Genomic DNA, 10572 nt, shown 5'->3' on the forward strand with positions numbered 1-10572 from the left:
GATGGCGCAGAATTGAATGTTCGAACAAATGAAGTTCAGGATCCATGCATGCCAACTGCAGAAAGATTAGGTGGGTCAGAGGTGAATGTCGCAGGTGTAGCAAATGATAGCGACACTTCACAGCAAAATAACCTTGACAACACAATGTTTACAATTGATGAGGTAATGTTACGCACCTCCCAAAGCGACATACCGCTCACGAATGAAACACTGGAGAGTGATTGGAATATGAATGTTGACAACATGTTACAAACATCACTTGTTCACAACACAAACATTAACTTGGAAAGTACAGCTGACAGTAGCCACAGTAGTACAATGAAGCACTGCTATGGATGTTATTATCTAACATAAACACGAAATTTGATGATATGAATCACAATGTGAACACCAATTTCAGTGATATAAAACAAGATATGAATACCAAGGTTGATAATTTGACACACACTCTAAACACCGTCACACAAAATTTAAATACAATGAAACAAGAGCAAGAACAAGTATGCAAGGATTTGCAAGACACAGTCTCACAGAAGTTTGATGACTTAAACAGAAATTTTTGCACTGACATCGACAAAAAATTGAATGATATGAAAAAACAAATAAAGCATCAAGTACTATGAAGTTCACAGTAATATTAAGGAGCTAAAACAGAAGGTAGATTCTTTCATGACCATAATGATCTAGTAGAGCAACAGATAAAGAAAATCACAAACGGCAACACAAACACTGAAGCCACACAAAACCAGTTGGTTTCGACAGTAAAAACAGTAACCACTGTCGTTAACAAACTAAATGAAGACTATGTAGGCTGAAGCACATATGGTTAGATAAGGGTAATATCATTTCAGAGAAGTTAGTAACAGATTGTAAGTAAAACACAGATGTAGTAGAAAAGGCTATTCGGAAAAAAGAAAATGAAATAGGCACAATGTAAACAATAACCCACAAGCCACAGACATTAGGATCCGCAACCTTTTAGAAGAAAATATTACAGGATTTCGAAATATGCATATAAATAATACACAAGCTACAGTGAACAAACCGCAACCTGTCGGTATTTATCCACAAATTGTCACGAGTCCCACAGCAGGTACCAGTGACAGTTGTAGAGGGCAAAATGTAAACGTACCCACAACTCCAATACCTGAGCAGTTATCAACTGGAATTACAGGTAACTACGATAACCACATAAATACGACCGAAAATGCCACATCACTATCAACTATTTTTGCAGGGACATCGACCGTTTCCTACGTTCACTACATTAGTTAAAAGAGGGTGAATCCAGTAGTCTTCATCAGTGCTTTTCGTCATGTATTTCCACGCAACTGGACAGAAGCATAGAAAATTAGATTTGTCGTGGGATATACGCAAGGTGACGTTCTTTTATGGGCAACAGAAGTGGCATAACGTTGCAGCACCTATATCCAATTTGAACGAGCTTTCCTTGATCAACACTGGCATGAGGCAGTGCAAGAAAGACTCAAATGAGAGGTTTTCAACGCTGCACCATTCAATGGCAAATACGGTAGTCTAAGTGGACCCTTTGAAAACTACGTGAACGAGACACGCTACTGGACTAACCCAATATCGCAGGTAGACGTGTTAACAATTTTGAAAAGTCGTTTACCATCGCACATTAGAGAAAAATTTGTCACGACACCAGAACATAACAATGAATAGTTTTTTCAGTGCTTTATTCTATCGACTTAATCTATGAGGAAAGACCTGTGGCCAATAGAGCAACAGAAAATCAGGCACAACAACAACATAGTTACGTAAATCAGTCAGTAAAACATGATCTAAACACACAGCAAGGATTGTACACACAACAGCAAAGTTACATACCCAGAGGTAACGGCAACAGAAAAAACAAACGATTTAAAAGAAATTTTCAAAACAACAGGAGTAATTTCAAAGCACGAAAGAATCACAATCTACCATCACAAGGCCCTATGGCGAACATAAACACAAACAGTCAGCCGCATCAGTGGCCAGTGAGGGGCAACAATGCTGTGCCTTACGCTGTACCAAAGCCGACATTTGGACAGCAAAATAACGGCACAGCAGCTAACGACGGAAATTGGCGAAGTACCCACACAGTGGAATTAACTGAAATTACTCCAGGTAATGAATTAAGTCGGAAAACACCAACTGGTCGTAGTTAATCCCCAGGCTATTGACCTCTCTGGAAGTGGCGGCAAAGCAAAATTACAAATATGTTTCATAAGGTTTTACAAACAAAGAGACATCAAGAATGATCTGTATCAGCAGGAATTAGATACAACAAATAATATTCAGGAACAACAAATTCAAGCAATCAGTAAGGTGAAAATATTTGATATTGACAGACAGTTAATTTTAGATACATGTTCAGCTAGAAACCTAATGTCAAATGCATTTTTCTGTGAATTGAAGAATAGAGGCAAATTCCCAACATTTCCTGTACATCAGCCACTTATTCCATAACAAACTTAACATTTTACAGTGAAGCTCAGTTTTCTTATAATTGACAAACTTACAGTTAATTGTCTTATTGGCATGGACATTTTTAGAATATACAAGACACAGATTGACTTAGGTAAGGGTAAATGCCACTTTTATGTAATGGATCAGATTTTTTCTATTGGTTTGGTCAAAACATCTGATGAAAGTAACAAAAACAAACCAGAGTCAAATGTAATAGTACAATATTCCATTCAGCTGTATGTTTCACAAATAAATTTGATACTGAACAAGAAGCAAACACTGAGGTTAGTTACGAAATGGTAGAGCAGAAACTAAGTAAATCACAGATACTAAATGATATGCAATGACAAGAGCTTCCTAACTTGTTATTTAAGTATGCAAATGTTTTCAGTAAGGATCCAGGAGTAATCAAAGACTATGAACATAAATTTGAAGTCTATCCACATGAAACATTTTGAGTAATGTTGTATCCTATTACATGGGCAAAATGAGAGACAGTAAGGGAAGAGATCACTCATATGAATACATGGGGAATTATACAACCTTAATTTTCACCGTACTGTAGTCCTATATTACCAGTAAGTAAATCGGATGGTTCTGTAAGATTAGTTCTCAATGCCAGAGGTATCAGTAAGATTATGGTACCAGTACACGTAAGACCAGACAACTTAGACAAACAGCTTCTAAAGTTTTACAATACAAAATATTTCAGTATACTCGATCTCAAAATGTCCTACTAACAAATAAAGCTCCACGAAGACAGTCGAAAATATACAACATTTGTTTGTGTTGGTAGAAGTTACGAATTCAGTGCTCTACCTTTTGGACTGAACATTAGAGCAGATGTGTTTATATCTGCCGTGGATAACGTTTTAGGACCAGAATTGCTTAGCAAAGTCACTGTTTATGTAGACGACATACTAACAGCCACACCCACGTCGTTAGAACATATGAGGCTTATTGAACAGGCACTTCAACAATTTGCAGATTATGGAGTAACAGCCAATTAAAAAGTCTAGTTTTGGTAGGGAGCAAGTCAGGCTTTTAGGACATGTTGTGTCAGAACAATGTATATTACCTGATTTGAAAAAAAAACTTGATGTCATACGCAATTGCACAGCTCCAAAGATTGAAAAATAACTAAAGGCCTTTTTAGGACAAGCATCTTTTTTTCGTAAATTCGTACCACAGCAACTAATGAACAGTTCTGCATCACTCAATTTGTTGTGAAAAAATAGGCCTTGCTTAAGAGATGATAAGTGTCAGGAGGACTTTAATAAGATTAAGGAGGCATTAGTCACTGCAAAAATTCTTAGCCACCCTGAAGAAGAAAGTAAAGAAGTTCCCAAGATCAGTTTTGCTAGTTACACATAATCAGAAGCAGATAGATCTTACTCAGTGTCAGAATTGGAAAATTTAGCTGTAGTATGGGCATTTAAAAAGTATGAATTTTTTGTGGGGCAAGAATACCAAAATTTACAGTGACCATCAGTCCTTGTCATTCCTTTTAACATGTAAACTATTGCGCTGTAGATTAGCTAGGTAGTGTCTATATTTACAAGAATTTCATTTCGAGATCATTTATATTAAAGGAAGTCAGACGCCTTGTCTAGTTCACCACAAGGTTTAGAGGAATTTGGTGAATTAACAGAGCAGGATGCAGAATTCAGAACATTATTAATGTAAGGTACAGCACAACAGTCTGATTCAGTAGCGGATTCAGGGGGGGGGGGGGGGGGGGGGAGCTAAGAGGCTCAAGCCCCCTCCCAAAAGTATCTGGGTCCACTTATGACAAATCTCAAATTAAACTTGATATTATCCTACTGTCTTAATACTGCACTACCTACAGTACAATTTTCATCACTTGTTACGTAATCCCTTTAAAGATGGTGTAGTATATTTTCAAATTTTACATTTCTCTAAGAATGTGCTTATGTTACTACTTTTTAAACCCCGTACCACCCAATCGAAACGCAGCTACATGCACATACCACTATCACTGCCATCCGCCTGCCCGATACGAGTGTGTGGTTTGCGAGTACGCGCGCACCATTACTGTACACATAGAACATTGTCGTATGGTTTGTCGAATCTACACATCTACATCTACGTGATTACTCTGCTACTCACAATAAAGTGCCTGGCAGAGCATTCAGTGAACCACCTTCAAGTTGTCTTTCTACCTTTCCACTCTCGAACGGCACGTGGGAAAAACGAACACTTAATTTTTTCTGTGCGAGCCTTGATTCCTCTTATTTTATCGTGTTGATCATTTCTCCCTATGTAGGTGGGTGCCAACAGAATGTTTTCGCAATCGGAGGAGAAAACTGGTAATTGAAATTTCATGAGAAGATCACGTCACAACGCCTTTGTTTTAATGATTGACACTCCAATTTACGTATCATGTCTATGACACTATCTCCCCTATTTCGCGATAATAAAAAACGAGCTGCCCTTGTTTGTACTTTTTCGATGTCATCCATCAGTCCCACCTGATGCGCATCCCACTCCTCACAGTAATACTCCAGAATATGGGGGACAAGCATCGTGTAAGCAGTCTCTTTAGTAGGCCTGTTGAACCTTCTAAATGTTCTGCCAATGAATAGCATTCTTTCGTTTGCTCAACCCATAATATTATCTATGTGATCGTTCCAAATTAGGTTATTTGTAATTGTAATCCCTAAGTATTTTGTTGAATTTACAGCCTTCAGATTTGTGTGACTTATCACGTAATCGAAATTTAGCTGGTGTCATTTAGTACTTATGTGAATAACTTAACACTTTTTGTTATTCAGGGTCAATTCCCACTTTTCACACCATACAGATATCTTATCTAAATCATTTTGCAAGTCGTTCTGATCATCTGATGACTTTACAAGACGGTAAATGACAGCGGCGTCTGCAAACAATCTAAGACGGCTGCTCAGATTGTCTCCTATGTCGTTAATAAAGATCAGGAACAATAGAGGGCCTATAACACTTCCTTGGGGAACGCCGGATATTACTTCTGTTTTACTCGATGACTTTGCATCTATTACTACCAACTGTGACCTTTCTGACAGGAAATCACGAATCCAGTCGCACAACTGAGGTGACACTCCGTAAGGTCGCAGTTTGGTTAGAAGACGCTTGTGAGGAACGGTGTCGAAAGCCTTCTGGAAATCTAAAACTATGGAATCAATATGACACCCCGTGTCGATAGCACTTGTTACTTCATGAGTATAAAGAGCTAGTTGTGTTTCACAAGAACGATATTTTCTGAATCCGTGAGACTATGTGTCTTAAATCGTTTTCTTCGAGGTACTTCATAATGTTCGAAAACAGTGTATGTTCCAAATCCCTACTGCAAATCGATGTTAGTGATATAGTCCTGTAATTCAGCAGATTAGCCGCCTCCTGTGTGTAGTGGACACCTGACCTATTAAGAGGAACCCAGAAACCCACCACTTGATGGCGCAAGTTAAGGAATCTGCAGCCTACACGGTCACAGAACTGCCTTAGCCTCTGGTTCAGACCCTCCACTCGGCTCGGCACTAAAGAACCACAATCGGTTCTATCGATGATGCTGCAGATGGTGAGCTCCGCCTTAATCTCGAAAGCAAGACTGGCAGTCTTTACCACTTCCACTTGGCCCCTCGGAAAGCTTTTCACTGCCTGCCAAACATTGGAATGATCTCCCACTCGACTACAGGTAAGGAGTCAACCTCAGGGCAGGCAGTACCTTGGGCGGTCATAGCAGTGGACTGAACAGAGGATATGTGGGACGTGCTCGACATCCCTCGCATCCCCGCATCCAATCCACCACAGTGACGCCCCTTGGCAGCAGCCTCAAGCTGTGTGACAGAAGCCAAAGCGGCCTGGAGCTGTGAGTGAAGGGTCGCTAACTCAGCTCACATCTGTACACAACAGTCACAGTTCCTATCAATTACTGCAGTCACTCCTTTTTGAAGCTCGTAAAAATATGTAACAAGCGAACGGTGTACTTGCCTTATTAGTAGCAGGAACTATCAGTGCTGCTCTCGCTGACAGTCTAACCGACACTGAACTGTTCTAACCACACAAACAAAAGCCTGTACGATACGAGGGTCCATACAAGAGTCGATAACAACGGCGGTACTGTACACTGCACTGTTATTAAAATAAAATAGATTGCGCTGTTCAAGTGGTTCTTAATTGTAATCAAGGTGTGCTTTTGTTTGTATTTGTCAGATTTTCAAGAAAATGACATCGAAACGTAGACAAGGAGATATTCGTTCGTTTGTTTACAAAAAAGGAAGAAAGAAGAGGTAGAATCGAGAGGAAATGAACCAGTATTACCTGGAAACAATCTCAGTGACTCATCTTGTTGACTCAACGTTCAGCAGGTACATCTTTCTGATTATTTTGTATTTACTTAATGAAATTCATACAAATACGATTAGTCGAGTTTGTGACTTTTTATTAGGCAGAGTTCGTTGATCTTTCGGTTGGTGTGGTGTGGTTGGCTGTGGAATGGACTCTAGATCAGTATTGTAAAGTTATTGATTTTTGCCACTAACTGTGCTGCTTTTGAGTACCTGTTCAGTGTGCATATTTTGCAACTACTGGCTGGTGTGAATTATGATGGATTTTAAAAAGATTGGGTTGGTTTATGATAAAATTATTTTTTAAAAATCACTTGGTCCATTCCACATACAGCAAACAGCATTATTTAATTTGCTAAAGTCAAGTAACTCTTAAATTTATATCGCCTAAAAATTTATAACACAAAGTATTTTGTCTTCTTTCGTGTGTTGTTTTGTGGCTGTATCGTTATGCACCCGTTTTGTTATGCACTCTAATATAAATAAATCTGCAATTGCATGCACAGTGCATATATCTAGTGCCAATGGTAATGTGGTGTTTCTTAAATCAGATGCTGTTGTTTTAGTGCTAAACATATGTAAAGTAAAGGGACAGTGTACCCAGAAATTTCGTGCGGAATCGCTATGTGATAGCAAATTTGCAGGCTGGCTAGAAAGAATTCAAGTCGATGACACAATAGCATACTGTAAATTTTGCCATAATATTTTGTTAGCATGTTTCGTGCAATAATAAGCCACAGTGACGTAAAAAAACACAGGGCAGCGACAGCACCATTGTCAACAACAACAAAAAATGCCTTTTAAAAGCGTGAAAGAGTTTCCAGAAGTGAATCAAGTTGGGGATTCCCTTGCATTACTTGTTTACACTCATTGTCCAATCATGTTTTGTCATCCCTTAACTGATTTGTGCAAGAGTAAATTCACAGACAGTAATATTCCAAGAAAACTTAAAATAGGTAGAGCAAAATGTAGTGCAGCTATAAAACACGTAATATGGCGATATTTTGTGGAAAATTCATAGAGATGTATCTGGAAGTTGGGTCAAGACTGCCTACAATCTCTCGAAGTCATTGAAGAATTTGCAAAGCGTCATCTGAGGAGATTCGCTATACGTTAAATGGACAAAATAAAATTGTGTGTGCTTTTTAGAATATTGATGTGTACCTTCAGAAAGCCTATGCTCAACTAGGTTAAGCCCCTCTAAAACAAAATCCTGGATCTGCCACTGGTCTGATTACTGTAAGTTTTGGAAGCAAATGAAAATTATACAACAGCAAGATTGCAGCTGGAATAAAGTTTTGTTTCATAGGAAACATGAAAAATCTTATCAATGATGTGTGTGTGTGTATTCTTGAAGATTATATTAACTAATTTATAAAACACACACATGAAGTACGGGGACATTATGGAGTAGACGAATGTACTGAAAAATTTACAAATTTGAGAAGGTGAATCCTACAGGTATTAAGAAATTGTGAAGTATGTCAAAAATCAAAACAGTCTAATGTGTCAAAATATACTGAGCTACATTCAGTATTCACAAATCCCTGGACATAGCTGGTCCATATGCAAGAAGTAAGTGAGGGAGTAAGATACATAGTAGCACTATACGATATTTTCTCGAAGCATATCAAAATGTATGGTATTAAAAGTGCAACAGCCATAAATATCAGCAAAAGAATTGATGGAGACTATTTGAGAAAAGTAGGTAAACCAAAGGTACTATTAATTGATAATGCTTCATATTTCGTTGGGCAAAAGTGAAAACAATTTATGACCTCACAGGGCATAAAGCATATATTAGTAAGCTTTTTTTCACCCAGAAGCAAGTCCAGTAGAACAAGTCTTTAAAGAATTTAACTGGTTTATTAGGACATACACCCCTCACAAAACACACCTGATGGGTAGAATACATAATTCCTTTCATACAAGTTGTCAATAACCTTCCATATTCTTCAACATGTTTCACACCTAACGAATTGATGTTCCTGCCAAAACAAATGAATGAGTGGGATTCACCCATACCAAAGGCATCCACGACAGAAATGACACTACAAGACAAATACAAACAAGCCATGGTTGCACTAGAAAAGAGAGACAATTATAGGAAGAAAATTTGTAATAAGAAACTGAAACGTATTACACAATTTTTTGAAGGGCAACGAGTCCTCCTACAGATGCACCCTAAAGCGACAAAAGTTGGCAAACTGAATAAGAAGTGGCAACTACTCTGTTTAGAGCCATATATAATTTCCGAAATACCATACCCTAGGATGCACAGATTAACCCATGAGAAAACAGGGAGAGACAAGGGTCTCCACCCTCACAAAGATATACAAGCTTTTGTAGAATGGTGAGGCTAGGTAGCATTTTTTCTTTCTATCAGAAGATAATTGTACATAGTGTACATAATTCTAAGTGTCATTTTTCTCCTGGAGAGTATTTTAATATAAAGTAATGTCTATAGGCATAAGTAATTCTTTTGTTTTGCACACATAAGCATACTATCAATAGCAATGAGAAGTAATACAAAGCTTCATGCGAAGTGAAAGTATGAACAAAATTTGTGTATGGCTCTGCTGTCCACGCTCAACAATACACACTGACGTCAGTAGTAGGAGAGGGGGCATTGATCTGTGTGTATGTGCGACAGTCTGGCAGAAGGTGCAACCAAATAAGAATGCAATATGTGCAAATACTTAATTCAAATACAAAATAAACCGAAATACTAAGCAATTGCATCTACTATCTAAGAACTAAGGTATCTATTGGCATGTGTAAGCAGAGATTTAAATACTAAGCTATATAAAAGATATTTACAAGCAAAACGAAGCATTATGAAAAAAAAACGAGACGTGTGAGCTAAGAAGAAACTACAAAGTAATGTAATAAATGTCAAATAATTTTCTTTGTGGAGTAAATAACCATAAAGGGTAATCTGTTGCCCTTACGAATGTCCATGAATTTAAATAAAGTATGGAAATATCTGCAGACGAATGTAATGGCCAAACATATCAGTGGTCACTGAGATACATAATGAAATTAATTTTAAGTTAGTTTTAAGTCTTTTCTTTCAGTGACCAGCGCATCATCACAGAGCAGATGAAGAGAATTATGTCGAGAGCACCAGGTACCAAATGAAGAAATGGGTCACACCTCGAGTAAATAATTTAGTTATAAGGATATTTATACAAAGGTCATAAGGGAAATGAGATATGAAGTATGCATTGTCACAGTATATATCCGCAACATTTATCAGTACCTATTCATTGCAGAGTAGACATAAAATTTAAGCATATGATTTTACAAAAACCAATTAATTTTTATTGTGTCACATGAAAGCTTGAATAATAACATTTCCAGGTATTCAAGAGAGATAAGTCTATGATGGTCAAAACTTCTTCATATTTCACACTAGGCTACATGTGAACTGAACTAAACAACACTAATGCTTGAAGAAACAACATGATACTACGTGAATCATTAGTCAGTACACATTATTTCCATGAAATAAAAGTTCCTTGGTATCCAGCCAATGACTGTATGAGTAATATTTTATCATAAATCCTTGAACCAATAGATGAGTATTTCCTTCCTTCCCTCCCAAACAATGGAGGCAGAGCCAAGCATAGTTAGGCCGGCAATGCATAACGTTTTAGTCCTGTTTCCAATGGATAATATGTATGTAATTAATTTGTGTATGTGATGTGAATGAAGATAAGTTAAAACTAACAGACAGACTGTGGTAACAGAACCC

This window comes from Schistocerca gregaria, chromosome 1, assembly GCF_023897955.1.
Source record: "Schistocerca gregaria isolate iqSchGreg1 chromosome 1, iqSchGreg1.2, whole genome shotgun sequence".
Lineage (NCBI taxonomy): Eukaryota > Metazoa > Arthropoda > Insecta > Orthoptera > Acrididae > Schistocerca > Schistocerca gregaria.